The sequence below is a fragment of the Lynx rufus genome, unplaced genomic scaffold (genome assembly GCF_022079265.1).
Source record: "Lynx rufus isolate CCGP_SWC_20201006 ecotype Redwood Valley unplaced genomic scaffold, mLynRuf1.p SCAF_6, whole genome shotgun sequence".
Lineage (NCBI taxonomy): Eukaryota > Metazoa > Chordata > Mammalia > Carnivora > Felidae > Lynx > Lynx rufus.
Genome location: NW_025814878.1, coordinates 143090797 through 143110607, shown reverse-complemented (window position 1 = coordinate 143110607; position 19811 = coordinate 143090797). Strand labels below are relative to the sequence as shown.

Below are 19811 nucleotides of genomic sequence, written 5' to 3'. Positions count from 1 at the left end.
GACTTCAGCCAGGTCACGATCTCGCGGTCCGCGAGTTCGAGCCCCGCGTCGGGCTCTGGGCTGACGGCTCGGAGCCTGGAGCCTGTTTCCGATGCTGTGTCTCCCTCTCTCTCTGCCCCTCCCCCGTTCATGCTCTGTCTCTCTCTGTCCCAAAAATAAATAAAATTTGAAAAAAAAAATTTAAAAGTCTGGGTCCCGAGGACATCGTGGAGCCGCTGAATTAACCACGCGCTGGGCTTCCTCGCCCTCTGGGCTTGTTGCGTGTGGCAAAGAATCCACTCCGCTTGGGCCGTTGAATGTTGTGGTTTCGCCGGCTGTGGATCTATTGCCGAAGGTTTCCTGTTACTGGGGCGGCATCTTTAGAGGTCGATGTCACGGACGCTGTGCGTCAGCATTCAGTTCTAAGCCCTCCTGGTCGCCGGCACCGGGACAAACGCCAAAGCAACCCCACAGGTGCCACGAAAACTGCCAGGCCCACGTGCCTTTGGTTCGCTCAGCTTTCTCTTCCGTCCCATCAGGCTGGACACTCTCTTCGCTTAGGAAGCTTCTGGGCCACTGGCTCCAGCCCGGCCCTACTGTGCGTCACGAGCTTTAGACCTGCTGGGCCTGCCCAGCCCCGGCAGCCTCACAGCCGAACTCAGGAAACCAGACCCGCAGCGCTGTGCCCAGAACTCCTCGGGGCTTCCACCGAAACCTCCGGGTTAGGAGAGCGTGGATTCGCACGCCTGCACGCAGGCCTTGCTCTCCCTCAATCCTTCAGGCACAGACGTTCGCTGGGGAGCTCAGTTATTGCTGACCCTGAGGGTGCTGCCCTCAAGGGACACGCAATTCGGTGAGCGACACCCCCGGGGCAAATGGCCCGTGGGCAACACAGCGCCATCTAGGGGAGCCCCGGGCGCTCTGCGCCGATGACAGCGGGAAGGCACAAAGCCCAAACTGGGTAAGAAGGAGTCTGACCCGGTTGGCGGTGTTTCTCACCGCGTGCGGTCACGCTGGTCCCCGACCCCCGGCTTCCGGCAGCTCTCCAACAGCTAGGCCGCAACACCTCCATCATTTGGGGTTGGTAGGGGCTCGGCCACGAGGTCAGTGCCCTGAGCCGGCCGGACACCGAACTAATGAGTCCTCGAGGTAGACCGCGAATCCGGAAAGGGGCCGAGTGCACGCGAGCGACACCCAGAAACCGGGGGACGGAGGAATGCGAGTACCTGGGGAAGACTAATTACTGATGCTTGAACGGCCGCCTCCGCCGGCGGGGCCAGTGGCGCAATGGATAACGCGTCTGACTACGGATCAGAAGATTCCAGGTTCGACTCCTGGCTGGCTCGGCGGCCCCCGTCCTTTTGGGGGCAGAGGGGGCGTGGGGCTTACCACCTGCAGGGGCTGTTTTATTATGAGGAGTTGCATTAGAACTCTGGTTCCGTCCCCACACCCCTGAGGACGGAGGCAAGACGTACGAAGCAGGCCAGAGTCTGGCACAAATGCACTAATGACATCTTCGACACCAGCCCATTTTGCATGAAACCGTCTCCGGTTTGGGGACGCTCGCCCCTTTGTTACCGCTCCGAATCCTCTGACAATCCTGCTCCGTTTCCTCCGGTGCGGGGCCGTCGGAATCCACACCGCAACAATCCACAGCGACTTCATCCCGGACGGAGGAGAGAAGCTGGAGGGCGAGGACAGAACGCACGGGAATCATCCCCCCCCCCTCCACCCCGAGAGAGAAGCAGCTGGGAGACGATGAGCCCTTCTCAAGGTGACAGGGACGACCTGGACCTTGTGGCTACCCAGTGGCAGGGTGCGGGGCTGGGCTCAGCTGGGCGGCATGGGGGCCCAGACGCAGCGGGGCTCCCCCCGCCCCCGCAGGTGCAGAGCAGCCGCCCCACGTGGCGCAGTGCGCGCCCTGCGCATCGCGCCCCTCCAGCCCCGGGCCTCCAAAGTGACAGGTCCCTGTGGCCGCTGCTGCTGCAGGGCTCGTCCCCACTGCGGGGGCGGGGGGGGGGTCACCGACGCACACGCGAGCGGGCCAGCCGACAGAATGGCAGAGAGAGGATCCCGGCCAGGAAAGGGACGGACTTTCTATCCTACTTTGAGACCAACGCTGGACGAGCGCAGGGGGCAGCGGAGAGAATTCGGGAGACAGAAAAGAGAACAGAAGGGCCTGGGCTGAGCGGCTCCTTCCATCCTGGAGGCCCAAACTTTGTCTTTAAACTTTTGGGAGCGGAGATACGTTCCTGGAGTCCAAACTCAGGTGCCACCAGCACTGGTTGCCGCTCCAGTGACAACCACTATTAACAGCGCCGATGTGTCTCCCACGGGCAAGTGTGTAGGGATTTGCACCCGCATTGGCTTCCTACTTGCAAACCCCGCGGTCCCAGACCTCCCTCTGTACGTCCGCTTCGCTCTGCGCTGGAAATCCGTCACGAAGTCATCGCTCTCCAGATGACCCAGATCACCAGCGAGGAACCGACGTGAGCGGCTCGTGTGACTCGAAGAAAATAGGACTTGAAGGACTTGAAGAAAACGAACCTGAATCAGACCTCTCCAGGTAGGGGACCCTGCAGTGGGAAAGTTCCCCTGTCCTCTGCCTCCCGCGATGACCCCACTTACAACTCAACCCACCCTGTCCCCCCCCCCCAGCCTGGCCTGTGTCTAGACCCACTTCCTGCTGTGACGCGGTACCCAGGTGACCCTCCCAGACCCGCGGAAAACAAAACTTCTTCCTCTCCCAGACTGTCAGGTTGACCAATGGCAAACAGGTACCTCCGGCCCCTTTGCTGCTGGATTCCTGCCCCGTTCCCGGGGTGCACCCCACCTTTGTGTCCAAAATGGAAGCATTTTCATTCTCCTGAAATTGGCTTCAGCCTCTGATTGCAGTCCCAAACCTGCTCTTTGTGAAGGGGACCGTGGGGGTAACACGTCTTCCTAACGTCTCTGTTGACTGGATTCATTTTGTTCTTAAAACAGCGATGTCGATTGACATCTTGCACACGGGAAAATAAAGTCACGTTGAACCCCCACGTTGGGGTCTTCTGATGGGGAGAGGAAAGTCCCACCGATCACCCTGCTGGACCAATTCCTTGCCTCGGACCTCAAAACTGAGACCCAATTCCTCCTCCGATGTCTGCATTACGGAATGCCTTTTCTCCACGCACAGGGCAGTGGTTCCTTGGGACCTCTCCATAGAATTCCATATGAGATCAGATTCGAAAGAGTTTCACACCCAAGGGCCTTGGGGTCAGTGCCATCTAGCATCTAGGGACGCACTCTGAACCCCACCCCCGCCCCGCCCCGCCCGACAGCATGCAGTAGGCCCTCAAATGAAGATTTGTCGGATGAGTAAAGGTGTCCATCTCCAACAGAGTTACTGGCGAGTACCTCTGGCTGGACCCTCACAACAATGCCCTGACCGACCTCCTGGCCTTGACGGACCTCCCAGCCTTCGCGCTCAGCTTAGTGCTGCCCCCTGTTGGGATGTTACTGAAATGCAAATTCAGATACAGCCCAGACTAAATTCATTTACCAGCAAACTTAGCTACAGAGACTGTCCAAATGCTTTATCCTGACATCCAAAGCCATTCGTGAGAAGGGCTGGCCCGTCGAACACCTTCACTCCTGGAATTTTTTCCCGTGCACGCTCGAGCAAAAGTAAGTCCTTCCTAATTTGCCTTCAAACCCTGTTTCATTCTTCAGGGACTTGGCAGATTCTCTTGGGTTAAAGCAGATGAACGGCTTCTCATCCTCAAAACAGTTGTGAGCACCGCCTTGAGTGGAGGTGCACAGAGAAAGAGAACAACGAATTGAGAAAGCTCAGATTTTTCTTCCCCTTCTGGCCTGATTTGACAGGCAGTGCCTGGAAAGAAGCACAGATTTTCTTCCAAAGGGAAGAAAACCCAGCTTCCGATCAAAGCCTTAGATCCAGTTTCGGGGGTGGAGGCAATTGAAAGCGGTAGATCCCAGACCGCCACACTCAGATTCCCACTGAGGGCGCCACAGTCACAACCTGAGTAGTAACCGCTACATGATCACGGCCGGCCACTAGCAAAAGCCGATCACTTCCGTTTCTTACAAATTAATCGTGGCAACTGCCTCTTCCTTAAGCCACTAAGAGCTCCAAAAGGGGTGCTGTGTGATTGCCCAGCAGAAACGAGTATTCAAAAACGCCATGGGTGACGTGTTCTTGCCTCCTTTCGGCTGTGCGCAATTATCTCGTCCGTTCCAGGAAACCAGAGGGCCCCCCAGCGAGCATGTGGCCTCAATTTAAGAATGGTTCCTCCTTGAATTGACCCTATGAAAGAGTACAAGACAGAGGGAAACTGTCCCCTCCATGTCACCAATGTCTGAACAGGCGATAGCTGGGACCAGCATCGTCCTAGACAGGATCTAGACCGTCAACCTTTCAAGAAGCCTTTACTCTAGAGGAAGTATGGAAAATGTAACAGCAATTTCACATACTTTCCGGTACAGAATTAAAAAAAAAAAAAAAGATGAAGAGAGAGACAGGTGGGGCACTGATGTAGCTGGAGAGGTCGGGGAAGGGCTCTCTAAGGCTGTGACATTTGAGTAATGGTCTCCGTGATGCAAAAGAGTCAAGTCTGGACACAGAAGAATTGAGAGGCTGACAGCTGGGGTGGGGACCTCTCTGGCCCTTGTTGCCAGAACCTCATGCTGGGCTCTTGGTGTGTCTAAGGCTTCGGTTCAAGGTGAAGAAGAGGAAAGGCCGTCAGCATGGGATGAGATGCAGGGACGTCCCACGGGCTAGCCCCCTAGGAGTCATGACCTTCCCGAACTCGCCCTTGCTGGAACTCTCACTAGATCTGACACCTGCTGGGGAAGCAATTACCCTACAGCATTTTTCTGCTGGGCATTTACTGTGTGACTGGGTCAACCTGCCGCTGACTGGGTCCCCTGACAGATAGCTGTCTTGGGGCACAGAGGTGGCCTTGGAAAAGGTTCTCATTGGTTCTGTTTGTGACCTAGCAGGCGATCCCCAGGAATTCGCCCTGGGTGTCATTAAAACGTGGGAGCACGACGGTAGGGGTGAGGCCCAGGCACCTTTAACCGCCTGCCGCCACGCACCGCCTGTTCCCGACGTGCCTGCGGGCGTTTTCTCTGACAACTCTGGGTCACAGCCTTGGTTTCCCTCACTCTGGTCTCAGGGCCGCCCGGTGCAGAGGCCTCCGATCCACACTTGCCTCCATCTGACATCGGGCGTCATCCTTCTCCCTTTCCTTCCCGGGCTAAATAAACCTTCACGCAAATCTCAATCGCGGGGAGCAGGGGGCCCTTCCCGCCACCCCCGAAATCCGCTTCTTCGGGCCCGGAGAACCGGGAGTGGCCGTCGGCGCATCCCCGGGCTCGGACGCCCCTCGCGGCCTGCCTGCGACCGCCTTCCGTCCCGCGGATCGCGGCCTGTCGGGCTTCTTCCCCTCCCCGTCCCGTCTGCGCCGAGAAAGAAGAAACAAAAAATCCAAAGTCCGTTATTACCTCCGTTTGAACTTGCCGTGCAGGTCAGAAGCCCCGCGGTTGCCCCGGGGCGTGGAGGTCGCCGCCGCCGGCAGGGGGAGGACGGCGCGGGAGGGGGGAGAGGGCGGGCTCGCGTCCCCCCAACCCCGTCTCGGGCGCAGTGCGACTGCGGGGACCCCGCTGTCCCCGCCCGGCCGCCCCGAGGCACTTCGTCGTTCACTCCAGTAATTAAACAGGCCTCGCCCTCCCCCCAGGGCGTTCCTACGGTCGCGCCTGCGCTCCCCTCCCCCATTCCCTCCACCTCCCCCACCTCCCCCACCTCCCCCCGGTACCCTCCGCTGCCGCATCCCCCCAGGAGCAGTGTGGTGCCTACGCTCCGCGGCGGTCGTGCTTCTCCGCCCTTCCGTGGGGCACATTCGGGGTCTGGCTGTTCGTCTGCAGTACCGACCGGGACCGCCAGGCGGCGCACGTTTACCCGGGCGAAGGCGCATCCCGGAACAGAGGAGAGGCGCCCCCACGCGGGGTTTCCGTGGTGTAGCGGTCATCACGCTCGCCTCACACGCGAGAGGTCCCCGGTTCGAGACCGGGCGGGAACAGCCTGCGTCTTTTTGCCTCCGCGACCCGGGGCCGTCCCGCCGCCCCCTCCGGAGGCCGCCTCGGCGCGGGGGTGTGGGGGTCCCGTCCCGGGGGACTCCCTCCCGACCCGAAAGGGCGCGCTTCTGTCCCGGAGAGCGCGCGCGACGGGAGGCTCTGGCGGCACCAGATCTTTTGGCGACTCTGTCCCCCTCCGCCCCCCGCGGAGGGACCGGTGACCGCCGCGCCCCGGGCCTGGCGGGTCTCGAGAAGATGCGCGCTCAGCTGAATCCACGTTCCGCGTCCATGAACTTGACCCGCCCGGTACTCTGGGTCCCCAAGGACGGGGGATAATGGAGACCACGCATCTCCTTATTAAAGAAAACTTGGAGGGACCCGCAGAAGATGTCCGGGGAATTAGCTCAGGTGGTAGAGCGCTCGCTTAGCATGCGAGAGGTGGTGGGATCGATGCCCACATTCTCCACTTTTGGCCTCGGCCCCACAAACCCCTAGCACCTAGACTGTTAGGTTGTAAAATCTGTGACCCCGAAGGACGAGGCACAGTCAGTTGCTGTTTTTCTCCGTTGTCCCTTGCAGCCCGACCCTAAGTGCAACACGGCTCAGGGACGTGCAACGCGCGTAAATCAGATTCAGAGAGTCCAGTAGACCCAAGAGGGATAAATCCAAAGAAAATCACACCCGAGCACATCACAGTCAAACCGCTGAAGATGAAAGAAAAGCACGTGAAAGCTGCCAGGGGAAAACGAAACCACAATCTGCATGTTTGTGGAATTCTTATCAGAGACCATAGAAGCTAGAAAGACAGGGAAGGATGTTTTTCTAAATGCTAAAAGAAAATAATTGTTAAGCTGAAATTTTATCTGTAACAAAAATATCCTTCAGACATGAAGGTGAGATAAATACATTTCTCACTTGAAAGAGGACCGAGAAAATCCACTGGTATCAGAACAGCTTTAAAAAAAAAAAAAACTGGACTGAAGAGAATTGACAGGGAATTTGGAGCATCGGCGGCGAAGGAAGGGGTGCTGGAGTGGCCCAGTCGGTAGAGCATCTGGCCCTTGATCTCAGGATCGTGAGTTCAAGCTCCATATTAGATACAGGACCCACCTAAAAAATAGGTGAAGGGATAATTTCTCAGCAGAAAAGCGAGTATGATGGACTGATATTCTCTGGAGCTCTTCAAAGTCCTTTTTATAATTTTTAAAGTAAGCTCCTGATAACCGAAAGCAAAAATTATAACACTGATGAATTTTCATTTCATCTAAATATACTATATTCACGACACAAATGGGTTAGAGTTAAGGGATCTAAAAGGTGATAAGGTTTCTAGGTTCGACTTGAATGGTATGACATTGATTCTAAAATAGACTGCAAAATGTTAAGTATGTATAGGGTAATACATGTGCGAATTGCTATTATTAATAACCTAGATAACGGCTACATACCTATACAAATAGGTAGTAAAAAAACACACACACACACACACACAAACACAAAAGACAAATTAATAGTGTGTTTCTAAAAGTCAAAAGGAAGTAAGAAGACAGAAAAAGAATGAAACACAGAATGAACAAAGTAAAAATCATAGACCTATACACAAACATATCCTTAATAACATCAAACGTAACTGGTCTAAACACAGCAGTTACATACTAGAGATGGTCAGAACGTATGAAAAATAAACCATGGCCCAAACATGTGCTGATTATAAGAAACTCACCTCAAATATAATGGCTTCGGTAGAGTAAAAGGATGGGGAAAATTAAGCCACTAAGGGAAAAAAAAGTGAATTGGATATGTTTATATCCGACAAAGTAGATTTCAAAGCAAAGAAACTTTCCACATATAAAGAGAGAGGTGGTGTAATTATTTGGTGTCTGTTCACCCAAGAGATGGAACTTCTAAAGGTGCATGCATCTGGCCACAGATCTCCCAAACTCAAACAAAAGTTAATAAACCTGAAAAGAAAATCAAAACAAAAACTCCACACTTCTGGCCGCAGGTGTTAACACTTGTCTCTATCAGTTGATACATCTAGTAGGTAACAAATCAGCAAATACGTTGAAGAACTGAACACCAGCATCCACCGATTGACCTTATAGAGCAAAGTTACAACGTAGGTAAGGAAGAAGAAGCAAAGATTGGGAGAAGAGGAAGATCGTACCAAAACTAGAAAACCAAGAACGGTCAGTGTGCAGAAGAGTGATGTTACTAAAATTGATACTTTAGGAGTTTACAGAGTTATCTATCTGTAAACGCCCGGGGCGGGGGGGAGTGGTGAAACTGGGAATTGGATAATTTCCTTCCCATCTCTTGTGGGCTGGGGTCGCCAGGTTCCTTCTGGAGCTCCTGAGCTGAGTACCATGCCCAGCCAAGAGCATCTCCCCAGCAAATAAGTCCTGAATTAATGGAAGAGAAGTGATAGGTGCAAAAGAATTGCACAAGAACAAAGTTCGGTAATTATCAAGTCCCCGGATGTGGGAGTTGAAGGAGGAGAATGAGTGAAAACTGACTTGGAAGTCTAAGCCCAAAGGACGGCACGCAGAGGGCTAGACGGGCTACTTCGGACAACAGAGGCGTCTTGAGTTGGAGCAGAGAAAGAGCTCCCACGGTGCAGTCTAACAAATCTGCTTCTCAATTCGGGTTTTGCCACTGAGCAGCTCTGGGAAATTAGGAGCAATACTGAATTTATCTGAACCTCCGTTATATCTGGGAAGTGCAGATTTTGATAAATAGTTGTGTTGCCCGAATCCTACTGGACTCTGTGAGATAAGCTCCACAAATCTCTCTATAATTACTGGTGGGTCACAAAGCAAAGCAAAGGGCAAGGCTTTTACTACGTTTGGTTTGTGCTTTTCGCAGGGAGGATGCCTCCAGTCAGGTAGATGTCAGGGGAGGTAAAACAGAGGAAGACAGAGAAGTACGGGCTGTAGACAAATGTGAGGATTATTTACTCACTTATATTCATTCATTTAGTCCTCCAGGCTGTGAACTCCTCTTAAATAAGCACCTCGTATGTGTATTTCCAACAAAGGAGACCTTGGAAGGCGTAAGATCGCCTGAGATCTCCGAGGGCAGGAACAACCAACCACATCACTGGAACCCCGGAGCAGCAAAAGCCAGGCATTACTGTCCCCAGTCCTGCAGCCCCGATGGACCTAGCCTTGGGCAGATTCCCGGAAAAGCCTGGACTTCACGGATCTTGGGTGTAAATTCCTTCGGGTGCGGCATTGGCTTATACGGAGTGATTTTCAAGTAGCGTCGATTGTATTTCTTGAAAGCTGGAAACCAATAAAGCAGCGGTGCTTGGAAAATATTTGATATTTTACTTTAAATGTGAGCAGCCCCTGCAGGTTGCCCTCTTAGCGCAGCCGGCAGCGCGTCAGTCTCATAATCTGAAGGTCCTGAGTTCGAGCCTCAGAGAGGGCAAACTGGGTCTTTTTTTTTTTCTTCACGGTTAGCCAGACCTAAGAATACTTTGATTTTTTAAAAAAAGAAAGAAAGAACAGAAAGTAAAATTATCAAGTGGCTCCTGATAAGGATTTTTTTTTTCAAGACTGACTCAGTACTTGCTGAGGACAGTGAAATCAGTTTTGTAGTTCGTTGGGCTTCCCAGTGGTTTCAGGAAAATGAACGCTGGAGAAACTCAGATTGTGCCAGAAACTACAAGCTATACTGTGTTGTTGGTCTTCTTGTCTGTCCTATGCAAGAAGCAGGAGAAATTTCTCTTCCAACTCCCCGCTCTGAAGGTCCCCCAAGTGCAATTAAGGGGTGAGAGAAGTGTAAAATCCCTTTTGACTCTTTATCCTTCAATAAATATTTCTAGAGCACATCTAGCTGATCAATGGGCAGTTCTGGGGGCAGTAATTAAAGAGTGTAACAATGCAAAAACTCCCTCCCTCCCGGAGCTGCATCCCTGTGCGGGGGGGGGGGGTGTGTGAGAGGAACAGACAAGAAGGAAATAGGAAAAATGAAGGATGACCCAGTGACAACGTTTACTGTGGGGGGATCGGTCGACAGTAAAGGGGGGCGGGAGCGTGGGTTCGTTCAGTTTTCCGGGAAAGAGTCAGAAGAGTTAGCACCTTGAAGATACTTTTCAGTCTCTCCTTCCTTCTTGCTTGTTGAGATCCTTGTGCCTTAGTTCTTCTAACACTGTCACTAGCGTAATTTTTAGCCATGAAGGCGACTGGGGCGGGGGGGGGGGGGAGTAGGAGAGCTATTTGCAGGTTGAGGTTAGAATTCACCACCAGGGTTCTCGTCTTGGACAGAACAGCCTTTCTTCTACGTGGCAAACGTAGCATCCGGGGAAGGGAAGAGCCCGCGAGGGCTTGAGAAATGGATTGTTCTCTGGGCAAAGCAGGAAGCCGGGCTGCGGGACGAAACGTGCGCAGGTAGCAGGGTCCCGGTCTCCGGATGAGTCCGGGACGTCGGGATGGTGAAGCAGCGGACCTGACTCAAATGTCCGTGGTGGAGAGAAACATTCTCGATTTCATTCCGCGCTTTGCCGGGCACGTGCATCGGAACCTACTGAGTTCGGGCGAGGAAGGGAGAAAAGAAACACGTGGTTTCTTTCACGATGGAGAAAAGCCTTTTCCCATGATTTCTGACTCCACGTCTCGAACATCCCTGACAGATAATTAGGATGGAAAGAGATTCTGACGCCTGGAGCATCGGTGTTGATCTTTCCTGACCATTTCTTGACTTCTCTAAAATTAAATGCTGAGTAAAAGCCAGTTTCGATGTCCTCTTACAAATTCTTCCTCCTCCCCTTCGCCCTCCCTTATCCTTGTCCCGGGATCCTAGTGTCTCCTTATGCCAATCCTATCTTTCTCTGGGAGTTAGGGAGAGGGATCAAGCCCGACCCAGTGACCGGGGCCACGCTGGGAGGGGCTGGAGGTGCAGATGTGAGGCCCAGGGGTCCCCCACGTTCTCCTCCTGGGTGGCCATATCTCCAAATCGGGTGCCAATCGCAGCCCTGCTTTTACAGGGAGATACACAACTTCTGGGACAGCCCTGTCATTTCAACGGGGCACCCCACCAGCTGGGACCTTTCATTTGCCTTCTGGCTGCCGTTCAAGATAGTGAAAGCGTTTCGGAGCTAGATCACTGTCATGGCGACCAACGGTAGGTCTCCCTTTCCCCCACACTCCCCGACAGAAACAGCAGTTTCGGTGCTTTTGCTGAAGTCATATTTGAGACGCTCTGCCCTCGGTCGGGTCGTCTTCAATGGGTAGTGACGTAACCCCACGTACCCGGTGAGATCCACACAATGGGCTGGGGCACGTGCCCAGAAGGACCACAGGTCAAAAAGAGGCTTCGAGCATGAGAATTGGGTCAGATGTTAGAATGCCCTTCTTTGCAGTGAGAGTCGCGGGAAAGACCCCTGTTTTCTCCAGCAACGATTCTTCCTTCTTTCTTAATAGGCTCCTGCGGTCCCTAGGGTTTCTCTCCTGAACTCAATCCCAGGAAACGTCGGGCCTTTTGTAAAAAAAAAAAAAAAAATGGCAATGTATGCATTTCTGGTGCTTTTCTGATTTCATGCCCAAGGCAGCTCAGGCTTAGCCTTTGACCCACACTCTCTGTCACCGGGCTGTAGACAAAGAAGACAATCCTGAGAAAGAGCTGGGGGGAGGGCGACCGTCATCTGCATCGGGCTGTGCTGGGCGTTTCCGACTCAAGATTCCCAGCTTTAGGCTAGTGAGAAGGTGGGCCTCCTGCCCTATTTTCTGGACAGAGAGGCCCTGGTGAGAAGAAGGCCTCCCCGCTTAGCCTCGGGAAGCAAAGAAGGCCGGCGAGGGGCACCTAGAGACACAGGGTGAAAAGGGAACCTGTGGGTCTGCGGTGTCTGTGCCCCATGTGTCTGGAGGGGAACACAAAGGCCCAGACTGTCAGGGGCAAGAAGATGGGGAAACTAGGGGGATTCTCAGAGAAAGGCCATGAAAGGAGAGTAGAAGTACTATCTTCCTTAGGGAGATTCATGACCCGTCCGCCAGGACCCATTCATGCTCTTATTCACATGACAGATGAGTGGATCTGTCCACTGTGGACATGAGTGGATCTGGGCTTCCATTCACGAGACATTAATTAAAAATCTCTTCCGTATCCGCCGCTTGGGCTCAAGCCTTCTCCGTGCCCGTGATTCCTTCTTCTCCCTCCGATGTCTACACCCGGTGTCTCGACGACTGCTGTACATCCGTCCTCCCCAACCTCTGCAGAATCCTTCTCTCTCTTCCCACTCGTGTATCCCTTCACCCATTCTATGATGTTTACGGAGGATGTGTTTATTCTATGCGGGCAGCGCCCTGGGCCCTGAGGATACAGACTCATGGTACTCGGAGGCGCGAGAGTTAACAGGACAAACCCCAACCCTTGGACATCTCCCCAGTGTCTTTCCGTTCTCGTCAGTTTCGGTGTCCCCATTGCCAACCTCCCTGGCATTCCACATTAAAAACCGTTCCTACGATGTTACTTTGGTTACGTAAACCATCTGCCTGGAGTTTTCTGAAAGGTTCTGGAGCTCCACACTATCTCCCCAACATAGAGCCTCCCTATGCAGGTTTCCTAACCACTGCCTCCCTCCGTGTCTATTTCACACACACACACGCACACACGCACACACCCCACCCTAACTGAACAGGTATATTTCTTAACAGGAATTCCTACATACGTGCCTGTTCTTTCTCCCTGTTGACGCCTCCTCGGGACTCCTCAACGTCCATTTTTTATCTCTTCATGCTGATACGATCTCTCCTCTTAGTTCCTATAGCTCTGCCTGTTTGGGATTTTCTGTTTTGTATTACTTTGTATTTTTTTTTTTTTCCGGCTCTTCTCCTGGTCGTGGATCTGTAACTGCCACACGACTTGCTTTACGTAGTAAGACTCGAACACCCATCTCGGAACGCCCTCAGGGCGTGGGTTTCCGTAGTGTAGTGGTTATCACGCTCGCCTAACACGCGAGAGGTCCCCGGTTCGAAACCGGGCGGAAACAGTCGGTTTCTTTTGCCTTCCCGGAGAAATCACCGCTTCCTATTCTAGGCAGCCCCACCTGAGAGGAACGAGTGATCATCTCCCTTTTCTTGTTGGGTTTTTGTTTTTGTCTTTAGGACACAGAGAACCATCCTGAGATAGCTGGGCCATTTTAGCCGATGTATTCTGGATGAGCCCTTTCCCTGAGATGTGTCTTCTTCTAGTCCCGGAGAATCTGAAACGTGCAAGTTTGGGGACTCCGGAGTTTTCCCGTGGCTGCTTTCTCCTCCTTCCCCTGGCAGAGGAAAAGGTACCCGTCGCTCTCTGGCCCTGGGTCATCTCGGAGAAGACACCCCCTTAGTGGCTCCTGATTTCATACTAAAGGCTCTGACATTTTCTGTGCTGGGGGCCGCCCAGGACAGTGAGCACTGACTGAGGGGAGGACCGGTAAGGTCAAAGACTGGAGGAGAAAGTGGGTGAGGTGGGGAATTAGCTCAGGCGGTAGAGCGCTCGCTTAGCATGTGAGAGGTAGTGGGATCGACGCCCACATTCTCCAGACTCTGCTGTTTTGACCCAGTGCTTGAGCTCACAACCCCACACCTTCCAACCCATTGAATTCACTGAGAAAATATTAGCCACTTTGAACCCACTAATTTGGATGCTTTTTCGTACCTTGCCTCTGAGCAAGTTCAAGACCAGCCTTCTTTGGCTCTACCTGTGCCGGGTAAGGAGATCTACAATCAATTTATGACTTGTTTTGTTTCTACAGAGGAGCTGTGATCCCAAGGGACACATTCAGTTGCTCTTTTTCTCCATTTCTCCTGCAGCTTGGCCCTCCTGACAAGTGCAGGGCAGAGCAGAGTGAGGAAAGATCCAACTTCCTTCTCAGTGGATTGAGATGGTGAACCCCAAGTGACCAGAAAATACTGGGGAAGACACGTGGAAAGCAAACACATCAAGTTGTTTATGAACTCTTGAATGCACCAGGTGAGCTGTGGACAAGGGGCTCTGACCCTAAACAACACGGCATAGACTTGAGAACCGCACTGAGCGGTAGCCCGCTGCCCCGGTCCACACTGGCCACTGGGGTGCACACACTCCAGAGATCTCCAAAGAGTATTATAAAGGCTTTGAAAACGGAAGGGACCTTGAAACCATAGCACGTCGAGGGCTGGTTGGTACTTGGAACTTGAACACAAGGCAAAATACCCACAAAAACAAAGCTTCTCTGTAAGATTTGAGTGAGACACAAAGCCTTATAACATAATATTTAAGTGGCCAGGTTCTCATCCAAAATGATTCAGCATATAAAGAACCAAGAAAGTCTTCAATCACTTGGAGGAGAGAATCAACAGATACCAATATTGAGGTGATACACGTTTTGGAATCATCTGACAAGTACTTTACAGCAGTAATGATTAAATGCTCCAAGAACCAGGGCAAAGAGTTCTTTGAAATGAACGGAATGTTGGAAAATCTTAGCAAATAATCTGAAGATGTAAATCCAAGTTGAAACTTCAGAACTGAAAAGGGTATGAACCAAAATTATGAATGAAAACACTGGATTGTCTCAATAGCAGAAGGAGATGGATGAGAAACTTTCGGTCAGTATGAAGGCAGAACAATATTAAGTACCCAATCTAAATGGCAGAGAGAAAAGTGCATTTTAAAAGCTGGACAGAGCCTCAGGGGCAAATAGGAAAATCACAAAGAAATTATATTTCCATCATTGCAGAAGAAGAGGAGAAAGAGGTGATTGAAAAAAGAAAAATAATTGAATTATTAATGGCTGAAGACTCCCCCAAACTTGGCAAAAGACATAAATCAGATTCAAGAAGTTCAGCAAACCTCAAGCAGGATAATGTGGGTAAATCCACACACAGACATGTCACAATTAGCCTGCTGGAAACAAAAGGGGAAAAAATCCTGACAGCATCAGACAAAAACCAAAAGGAAACTACAGTCTGGATGATGAGATGTATTTCTCATCAGAAACCACAAGGACCGGAAGGAAACGACATAACATCTATTAAATGCTGCGAGAAAGACCTGTTAACCCCAGAAGGCTCAGGAGAGCAAAAATTATCCTCTGGACATAAAGGTGAAAGAAATACATGCTCACTTAAAGGTAAAACTAAGAGAACCCACTGCTAGCAGAAGTGCTAGAGAAGAATTCGTAAAATTGGGAGACAAGAAAAGGGATACCGGAAGGAAACTTAGATACAAAGAATGAACGATAGCAGAGAGAGGCAATATCCGGGTAAATGTGACACCCTGTTATTCCCTCTTGAGTTCTTTAAAGTAGGGTTGATGATCGAAAGTGAAAATGACAACATTGTCTGATGGGGTTTTCACTGTATCTCTGCGTACCATACATGTAACATAAGGAGGTTACGGTAAAGAAATTACAGGGTCGTGAGGTTTCTTTATTTAACTCGAATGGTAAGTTAATGATTCGAAGTATCCCGTGAAAAGTTCTGCACGCGTCTGGTAATTGCTGGACCGCTTACTGACAACATTTAAATAAGCCAAAAGTATCTAGCAAGAGAAACAAAAAGAAGAATGAAAAACAAAGGGAATAGGCCATTAATCAATTAAGTAGTAAACTGATAGGCAAACCCATCGAAATATCAGAAAACTAAACGTAAGAGTCAGATGGTCAGGATGTATTAAAATAGATTTCTCGCGGTAGGAAACTCACTTCAAATATCCTTATAGCTGAGATTAAAAGGTGTGTGCAACAACTAGGATTTAAATAAAATTTTGAAAAAGAAAAAAAAGAAGTTACGTGCAAGATTAAGAGTCATACACAAGACTGAAAGTAAGGAAAGGGGAAAGGTACACCGTACAAGCATCAATCCAAAAAAAGCTGAAGCGGATATCTCAGTATCGATAGACAACACTTCCAGGTATAAAGAGAAGTGTTACATACTTATAAGGTGTCAGCTCACCAAAGGAATAACCGTGTATTCCCTAAATGTGTATGCCCCTAGCCACAGAGCTTCAAAACTCATAAACAAAAGCCAATAAATCGGAAAAGAAAAATAGAAAACCCCACAATTATAGTGGCAGACGTCAACACTCCTCTCTCATGCATTGATGGGCTGAGTAGGTAACAAATCGACAGACATAGCGAAGGGATGAACGCCATCCACGATCTAATTGGCCTTATAGAGCAAAATCACGATACAGACATGTTCCCCGGCGAACTGGGAGACCCTGGGCCCTGGGGCCTTGACCCATAGGAGTCAGACCCATAGGAGTGGCCGAAGGTTTCTGGTCTCGTCTTGAGAAGGAATTCGAGGACAGACACGTAGCACGTGGGTCAAGCCACACAAGCAAGAAAGTTTCTTAAAGTGAAAAGCACACTCCGGAGATAGGAGCGGGGGTGAGGGACAGACAGAGAGAGAGCTGCGCGCCCTGGGGTCGGGCTTCCATCTTTTACTGACGGTCGTGAACCAAGGGACGGAATGTTCATTACTTAGGGCTGGGTTCCCACTTTTCCTCTTTTCTTGCTCAGGGGCTTGCTGTCATGGCCCAGCCCTCTTGGGCCCATCTGGTGTGCTGGGGCTTCTCGGGGAGTGAGGCCCCGACAGGCCTCTGACCTTCCCTGAGGCTGGGCACGGCCTCCTCCGTGCTGGCCTCCAGGCTTCCTCTTACAGCTAACTAACTGCCTGCTCTGACAGAAGGGCAAAGAGTTGAGAGGAAAGCAAGATCCTATCAAAACTAAGAAATCAAGAGTGGAAGCGTGATATTAACGAGACTGGTATTTTAGAGTCAGTTATTGTAAATGTCAGGAAGACTGCTCTGGTGAGACCGGAAGGGGTCACTTCTTGTCCATATTTCTCCTTCCCTCTCTTGGGGTCTGAGGCGGTCAGAGTCCTCTCCCCCATCTCCCGGCCTCAGCCCGGTCCAACCTTCTAGACTTTCCCTGACTTTGGATCTACTGGACACGCTCTATCCTAATCCTGGTACCTCCACCTTGATCCGGGGACACATAGAACCATTCTGAATGAGCCTCAGAGATACACTCAGAGAAATGGGACCAGTTGCCATGTGCTGTAGGCCGCCCCCTCACTCGCCCCCCAGGCACTGTGTTGAGACAGCACGGATGTCACAGGCCTGTAAGTTCCATTTGAAGCCCCGGTCACACTCTTTCCTGCTGCCTGCACACATTTCTTTCGTTCTTCAATCATTAATGCAGACTTTTAAAAGTACTTAGCACAAGGCAATAAGCACCCTGCCCCCGATGCATCCTTCCCCTTATAGTCTAATGGGGAAGATGGCTGGACAACAGAGATTCCCAACGTGGTAAACGTCACAAAACAGAGGTTTTCCTGGATCTCTGCGAGAGGCAACAGGGGCCAGGTGCCCCCCAGAAGATGGCTTTGGGTCTGACAAGTAGCTGGACGAGCAAAGAGCAGTGAACGTTTGGGCGGTCTGTCGGAGGCACGTCCTCAAGTCCAGTACCCCTGGAGTCAAGTACCAGCAAAAGAGGAAATAGGAATAAAGAAGGGGGCAGAGGCCAGGGCCTGAGTTGCTCTGAAAGGCTTTACTTACCTGCTCAGGCCGAGGACAGCCCGGCCCAAGTAAGCAGAGCATAAGGAGAGAAATTCACCTGAAGAACCCGGTCACCGTTGGGGAATCTTTGGACATCCGTCCGCCCGACACCCTGTTCAACATTGATGAGCGGAGGAGGCTGAGCTTCACCTTCTGATGAGCGGAGGAGGCTGAACTTCACCTTCTTATCCGTTCACGGATTTTTAGGGAGTGGGGACAAAAACCACACGTGGCCCGTACGGGGATCGAACCCGCGACCTTGGCGTTATTAGCACCACGCTCTAACCAACTGAGCTAACCGGCCAGCTGCGGGGACGGGTTGGTTTCCTACACTCAACTAGATGGTAAAGATGAAGATCCAATCGCTTTCAAAGGAAGTTTCTTTTCAGATTCGCCTTGGAGCTTGGAAGCCGTTGCGGTCCTCGGTTTATTCAAGGCCCGAAATTTCAATTACAATACAGGGCTGCACGAGGCAAGTTCAAAAGTCACCTGCTCGGGTGTCTCGCCACCACCTTATGTGAAAGGCAACCTCAGCCCCCTTCCTGCGTCCTCGGGGGGTGAAGGGTCTCGTGTTTGCTCGCGGAGCTCCCGCGAGGTGGCAATCACCCCCGCTCTCCGCCTGCGCCTCGTGGCTTCGAACGCAGGGCCCACTGTGCTCTCCACCCATTTCCTTCTAGAGGCAGAAGTTGAGCTCGTCCCCCCTTTTTACCTAATTCGGGAAAGCACTCCCACGTTTCTCTTTGCAAAGGTCACTTTGGATAAACACGTCCCATGGCATGCTTCGTGACCGCATTTCTCGAAACACGTGACGCTCATTGACACCTGTGCCCAGAAAGACTCAGCTTTGAGGTTCCTTCCGACCGAGGGAGCTCCGCGGACCTCAGCGTGGGACGCGGTTGACCCGAAGACGATCCTGACGTGCCCCCCGCCCGGCTGGCCGCTCCTGGCGCAGGAATTCACTGGGATTCCGTTCCGGAAGCTTCTGGGAGGCCGGGTAACGGGGTGGGTCGAGCAGCCCAGGGCCCGGACCGCGGCGCAGGACGCGCGGACGGGCACGGTGGCCCTGCCGCGAATCACCGAATAAATAACGGCGTCTCCACCGGCCGCCTCGCTTTCACGGCAGGTGCGAGGCTTCGGGCCTGGACCTTTCTGCCAGGGGCCCGAGTCTTCGTCAGGCTGTTGGACTTGGCCCTCACGCCTCCCCAGTTCACTTCCGCGACGCTTCCTGAAGCCCGTCCACCAGCCCCGCGTTCGCGCCCGCGCCCCGCGTTCGCGCCCTGCGCACCTGTTGCTGCCCGCGTCCGCGCTCTGCACGGCCGAATGTTCCCCGTTGGACAGTGGGGCCCGCCCTTCCTCACCCTCTCCCTGCCCTCCCCCCTCCTCCCCCCTTCCTCCTCTCCCTCCTCTTACCCCTCTCCCTCCTCTTACCCCTCTCCCTCCTCTCGCTCCTCTCCCCCCCCCCCCCCCCCCGCCCCTTCCTCCACTTCCTGGATAGACTGTGGGCCTAGCCTCGGGTAGAGGAAAGAAAACAGGGAGGAAAGCTTGGAGGAAATGGGTTGAGGACACGCGTACCCTGTTTGTTGCTTTTGTCCGGTCCAAAGGCCCAATCCCAAACCGGGGAAGGGAAAGAGGGCAAAGGTAAACGCTGCGGAAACGGGCGAGGGCGATGCCGGGTAAGTGTGTTCTCCCGTGCGACGGAATCCCACGACTGTTCCAGAATCTCCAGAGAACCCAGCATTTTGCTGCATGTCCTTATCACCACGTTTCCCTGAGAATTTGGCCCGTGAAAAAACAGGACGCAGAGAAGAGCCCTTCCTTCTCCCGGCCTCCAAGCTTTGAACTTGGTCACCAGCCCCAGGGGTCACCCCGCCCCTCCCCCACCCCCCCTCGCGCGCGGGCCAAACCCCTTGGACCCTGAAAAAAAACAAAATTGAAACAAATATTTTTGAGTTGTCAGAAAAGCAAACCCAAGACACGCTGGCCTGGCCGGGATGTGAGGAAAGGGAACCTTGGTGCGCTGTGGACGAGAGTGCCGACTGGTGCAGTCACTGTGGAAAGCGATATGGAGCTTCTTTTAAAAAGTAAAAGTAGAAATGCCATCTGCTCCAGGAATTCCACTACTGGGTTATTACCCACAGAAAACGGGGACACCAATTTGAAAAGTTATGCGCACCCCTATGTTTTCTGCAGCATTATCTACAATAGCCCGGTTGTGGAAGCCCCCCCCC

General features: G+C 52.3%; 6 non-coding genes across 6 annotated transcripts; 5 read left to right on the top strand and 1 right to left on the bottom strand.

Annotated features, from left to right (window-relative positions):
* The first annotated feature begins 1252 nt into the window (after positions 1-1252).
* On the top strand, positions 1253-1325 carry TRNAR-ACG (transfer RNA arginine (anticodon ACG)). The gene has a single exon. It is a non-coding gene; the product is annotated as a tRNA-Arg (tRNA).
* A 4661-nt stretch (positions 1326-5986) lies between these two features.
* On the top strand, positions 5987-6059 carry TRNAV-CAC (transfer RNA valine (anticodon CAC)). Its single transcript has one exon. It is a non-coding gene; the product is annotated as a tRNA-Val (tRNA).
* A 388-nt stretch (positions 6060-6447) lies between these two features.
* On the top strand, positions 6448-6520 carry TRNAA-AGC (transfer RNA alanine (anticodon AGC)). The gene has a single exon. It is a non-coding gene; the product is annotated as a tRNA-Ala (tRNA).
* A 2893-nt stretch (positions 6521-9413) lies between these two features.
* On the top strand, positions 9414-9486 carry TRNAM-CAU (transfer RNA methionine (anticodon CAU)). Its single transcript has one exon. It is a non-coding gene; the product is annotated as a tRNA-Met (tRNA).
* A 3486-nt stretch (positions 9487-12972) lies between these two features.
* On the top strand, positions 12973-13045 carry TRNAV-AAC (transfer RNA valine (anticodon AAC)). The gene has a single exon. It is a non-coding gene; the product is annotated as a tRNA-Val (tRNA).
* A 4768-nt stretch (positions 13046-17813) lies between these two features.
* Positions 17814-17887, bottom strand: TRNAI-AAU (transfer RNA isoleucine (anticodon AAU)). The gene has a single exon. It is a non-coding gene; the product is annotated as a tRNA-Ile (tRNA).
* Positions 17888-19811: the final 1924 nt, after the last annotated feature.